The following is a 6,000-nucleotide window of genomic DNA, read 5'->3' on the forward strand; positions in this document are numbered from 1 at the left end:
TATAAAAACAGTGGACACCTCACGGCGTTCATATATTTCTCCTATAAAGGAAGTTTTCGCAGGAAAAATACCCGTGTGTAGTTTAAAGGAAGATGTAGCTATAGCAAATGGAATGGACATATTTTAAACACGTAATATAACGTAATGCCCTGAGCCCACATGCAACGCTGAACGGTACCGGAAAACGAAACACGGTTTCAATAAGGTCTCGAGTTAACCACTTTTATTTGGCGCTTGACAAATACACCAAACAAAAACGCGCAGACAAAAAAAAAATAAAATGAATGTCAATGGTGCAAGGCGGCAGCGAAAGTGGCATGAATTGTACGCGGTTCTTTACAATAAGGGTCATTCTCTATTTGGCGTGGCGGAAACCCACTTGCGAGACATGGAGAACCCCCCCTATAGACCCAGCCTGGTGCTGGACTGGCTGTAATAGAGTTCAAGGAGAGCGGCGAGGTGGAGGCATTGGACTCCTTTGGTCCAGTAATGGACAACCATGGCTTCGAACATCGGAAGATTGCCGGGAACACCTATGGGTGCATGGAAAAATTGGCAACGTGTTGGCAGCTGTGTGCATCATTTTCATTTCTGTGGGAAGCAGCTGCCACGAAGACAATAGAAACGTCCTTGAGTGTGTGCGTCGAGATATCCACAAATTGGATCGAGGCATCTTCGTGCTTATATTGGGAGTTTTTAACGGACATCTGGTTGAATTAGACATGCGGGAAGATTGCAACGGCAGGATGATGAGACAATTGGCAGAGGATCTCGAACTGGAAATATTGAACCTAAGGGAAGAGTGTGAGGGACAATATACATGGACAGTGCGAGACCATCGGACCTGCATAGATAATGCACTCGCGTCAAACAGACTTGGCAGGCGTCTTCAAAAAATGGTTGTGGATAAAGAGGGCGAGTGCAGTGTCAGCAGCGACCACAACAGCATCTTCCTGCACTTTGGTACTGTTGGAAAAACTCGGAACTGCACACCGCGCAAGGTTACAACCCTACTGCGCGAAGAAGACATAGATATTGTTGTCCAACATTTTGAAGAGAGTACTCGACGTGCGCAAGCCCGCAGCTATGATGATTTTGCAACCGAGTTGAGGATAGTCATTGCTAAGCACTCCATCGTAAAGGAGACGGGAGGAAAGCAAAACCTTGTTCCATGGTGGGATGTTGAAATTAAACAAGCAATTCGAATGCAACAGGAATCTAACCGGCGACACAGACAAGCGGTGAAGACCTTTGGGAAGAGTCCTTTTACCTTGCGGCTATGAGAAGAGTGCCGAAAGAACAAGGCAATCACGCAAGACATTGTGGAAGCAAAAAAACAAACACACGAATGCAATGTCATGGCGGAGATTAGAGATGGCGGAAAAAGAGCTGTAGAAAAATTCTGGAGATATATGAGATCTCTAGATGGCAAAGACAGTGTTCCTCAACTCCTTGATTATGACAGTGGAGGTCCAGTTCAAAGTGTTGGAGAACTGCTTGAGCAACAACTCTACCTTCTGTTTGGCTCTGATGTGGAAATTCCTGCAGAAAACAGACATGACCAAGTCTGGCCCAACGAAGTGTTCCCATCGATGGCCTCTACAGATGAATATGTAACCCTTGTGGGACGGGTGCATATAAATCGCGCACTCACGTGATTACACGCGAATACATCGCAGGGCTTGGACGGAATCTCGGCTAAGATGTTGAAGCGCTTGAAATCAGATTCACGAGATCAAATGGCGCACCTATTTAGTCGCATAGTTCGCGGAGAGGATCCAGTTCCCAGTGATTGGAGACGTGGTCGAGTCACGTTCATTCCCAAGAAAGGAGGCAACACACAACGATTGAGTGACTATCGCCCTCTCACTGTCACAGCTGTGGCATAGAGGCTGTTTGCAAACATTCCCAATTCGCGCATATCCTATTGGGCCGAGAGTACTGGTGTTCTCACGGACTCACGGAACTACAAAACGGTTTTCGAAAAGATCGTCGGCTTGATGACAACGTATTCATCCTGACGCAGTGCATAGAGACCTCGCGGGTGGAAAAGCGGAATCTCATCGGTTGCTTTCTTGACGTTGCTAAGGCATATGACAGTGTCCCCCATTCTCTGATGCTAAAACAACTTCAACAGCTCAACATGCTTGAACCCAGGGTAGGCTTAATACAACGACTATATGATGGCAATCACGTGATGGCAACGTTTAACGGGGTCGCCTCTAATGACGTTCTGGTGTGAGGAGGACTACGTCAGGGCTGCTCGCTGTCACTTGTTCTTTACATGCTCTACACATCCGATATAGAGAAAGCAGTAGACCGCACGGGCGTTGGCTTTTCCCTGCAACACACTCTGCATGGAAACGTCGTCAATTGGCGGCTTCCTGGACTCGCTTTTGCAGATGACGTTGTCCTTATGGCTGATAGCGTGCCAGACATGAATGTGCTGCTCATCGCCTGTGAAACAGAAGCGGCTCGACTTCGACTACGGTTCAATGCCATAAAGTCGGCAATTGTGCTTTTCTCCGGAGACATGGAGGTCCTTCAATCCCTTACCATTCAGAACGCTGTGCTCCCTGTTAGTACCAAGCACAAATACCTCGGGGTTACACTAACTACTTCAGCAGATTATCTGGCAGAACACCACCGAAACCTCAAGACATCGGCACTGAGAAAGCGCAATGTGCTTCGTCGAAAGAGCCTGTGGAGCTGCGACCGTTATTTAATAACCCGGGAACTGTGGAAAGCTGTCGCTGTACCAGGCCTCCCTTTCGCCAATGCTGTTACATCTGTCCCCAGAGAAATTAGGGAACACCTTGAGCGACGACAAATAGATATCGGGCACCAGGCTCTGGGATGTCACGGGAGAGTGCCTAATCAACTTGTACAAGGTGACCTTGGCTGGTCCTCGTTTGAGGCACGGGAGGCCAGCAGCAAGCTGGAGTATTACGCCCGACTGCGACATATGGACGGAGATCGCTGGGCACGAATGGTTTTTTTATACATTCAGTTAAAGAACCTACACACGACATGGAGGAGGCGTACCAATCGGCTTTGGGACAAAGTACGGCGCTTTCTCGATGAGCGACGAGCCCTCTACAAAGAAAGATTGGGTTGCGCAGGTGAGAGGACAAATTAACACCGCCGAGACCAGTCGGTGGAGAGCCGACATGGAAGAACATTCCAGCATGCACCTATACGCGACTTTCAAGACCAACATCGCTGCCGTCCGCTGGTGTGGAAACACACTGGGCAGCCGACTCCTTGCCGAGGCCCGCGGTGGTGCCTTACGCACCCGCATCTACAGGCATCGGTACGATGTGAACGTGACCGAAACCGTGTGCAGTGCATGTGGTGAGGTAGAAGAAACTATCCAACATTTGCTTCTTGAGTGTCCGGCAATCGTACCTGCGACAGACGTCGGCACCCGCATTGAGCAGGCCCTCGGTTTTACGGAGGAGAACAAACATGTGATGTGCTCAAAGAGGAGGCTCGAGGCATGGTGGAAAGCCCACTCGTGATACTTCAGAGTTCCTACGAACCATTTCTCAGACTTTCTAGTTCCTTTTCATTATCTTTCTCTTTATCTTCTTTTTTTAATGGCATGTCTATTTTATAGACGCTCGTTAAAAAGGGCAATTGCCGCCAGAAGTACATACATGCATACAAACCATTAGTTCGCAAAGAAGGCTACCTATCCTGGTTTTCTTACGAGAGCACGATGGAACAACGAACGAAAAAATGTCTACTGACAACCTGGTCTGGATTAGAGCGCGCAGAAAGGGGATGGTCTGATCAAAATAATAATAATAATGTTGAGTATGTTTACACAGCCGGCAGTTAGTCAGCCTCAATGGTCTTCTGGTGTCTCAGCTGCAGAAGATCAAACTGGCCAGTGGAGTACAACCGTTAGTCTGGGGTCTTTAACGTGCACCACGCACTAGTGGAGCACGACCGCACGCAGGTACGATGCTCATCCACATTGAAGCGGGTCGGGGTGGAGATTGACCCGAGGAGTCTTAGGTTCTGCAGCGCGAGCTTTCGCTCCACGTGCTCCCAGCTGGTGTGCGTATGATAAAAAAAACATGCAAAAAAGGCCATCCTTTTCTGATGCAATAGGGAAGGGTGCCGCGGCAAATTCTTTCCCACTCTGAACTCCAGATAAAGAGAGTAAAGTCCCTCTGCAGCTTTTATGAATTCGCAGTGGTGCACTTTAAGACTTAAAGCATATCACGAGACCTAACATTTAAGAGGACGCTACAAGCAGTAGCGCGCCAAAATATTGAGAAATTGTACCTTCTCCATTTTTCTGGACAACAGTCGACCACTAAACATTTGGCCCTCAATTGCGCAGCAACGTAACTCCCAAATATTCAGTTTGCGTTTGCGTAAAAGTGGTTCCATTGCAAATATTAGATTCATTGCCCACGTGTTATGACAAAGACGACAGAACTTTTCCCTTTTGACTGCCGTACTTGATAGCTCATGAAATGATTTTAGGTTCCTCGCCACTTCTGAAATTTTTGCGTAATCCATACAAAATAAGGCCTTGACGTCTGAATACGCCACCAATTTGATCTCTCTCTAGTCTGGAGCTTGGATCCGTCTATATATTCTTCTTAAGAGCATTTTTACAAAAAAAGCCTATTAATAAACTTTAAACAATAGAGGTGATATAACGGAGCCTTGTTTCAGGCAGACAATACATTAATGCGCGTTGTTGTGCGTTCATTAACTTGGGTGGTACATCCGGTCTCTGGTACTTGAACAAAACACATAATAAATTTGCCCACGTTTACATGTCTTCATATTTTAAACCATACACAGTGTTGCACGCTATATAAGGTGAGATTAAGGAAAGTGTTGTCAGCAATTATGTGCTTTGTTTTATACGATACACAGTGCGTGAGATGTTCTTACTCAATAAGTTGTCTTTTGCAAATTATCCGCATGATTGTGCTTGACCAGTGTCTAGGGCTCGAGGACCAGTCAAGCTGCCGACGGCAGCTTTTTTTTCCCCTTTTAGGGCACCCATCATGATTGATGGAAATAAACAAATTTATTGTTAAAGATATTATTAAAGTTAAAGGTCTGAAACAATGCCACCTGATCCAGATGCTCCTCACACAAATCTAATATAAATTTTGCAAAGTAAATGTTTGCTACAGTACACCTTCCTTTATTGGGTCATGTCTGGTGCTCTCCGATTATTTCACAAATAACCTCCTTTAATATTCTGGGGAATATCTTAATCAATTCTTTATGATCCACTTTACTGACCCCTATTGGTCGATAGGACTTTATAGTTTTGTAGCTTTTCATCATCGACGACACTTGGGATTAGTACAGTACACTTTTATTTATAAATGCGGTTGTCACTTCCGTGTTTTAAGTACCACTGCACGAAGGAACCCAACCATGACGTTTTTGCAATTCTCATATATTTCCGCAGTCAAATCCTTGGGTCCTGGAGACCGTTTAGTCTGGGAATCATCGATTGCGGGTGAAAGTTGGGCCACGCCTATTGGCCCTTTTAGCCTCTCTTTATCTTGTGATCAATAATGCACTTAACCGCCAGATACTCTTGAAGCTTGGCGACATTCTCACGTTACATCCCCTGGAAGAGATTAGTATAGACGTTTTCTGCAAGTGCATCGCCATCTTGAATTGACGTCACTTCCAGTATGGGCGAAAACATTGTTTTGCCTTTGCCACGCCAATAGAAGGCATTTAGGATATGAGCGTAACCGTCACACCTTCTCGTTTTTCCTCCCCTTTATTTTTTCTATTTGCAGGTTGAAACGTTGGATTATTTTTTTGGTCGCCCATACCGGATACGCCTCCTAGGTGGCTGGGGATGAGAGTACACAGAAGAGTTCTATAGCATTCAATGAATGCTTTCTAAATGCTTCGTGAACGCTTCTCGAATGGCCACTGCATCCTGTTTTTCCGCTTTAAGTTTTCCTTTCTTTGCATGTCCAGACTGAGACCTTAATGCTT

Source organism: Ixodes scapularis, unplaced genomic scaffold (genome assembly GCF_016920785.2).
Source record: "Ixodes scapularis isolate PalLabHiFi unplaced genomic scaffold, ASM1692078v2 PGA_scaffold4__175_contigs__length_147842914, whole genome shotgun sequence".
Taxonomy (NCBI): Eukaryota; Metazoa; Arthropoda; class Arachnida; order Ixodida; family Ixodidae; genus Ixodes; species Ixodes scapularis.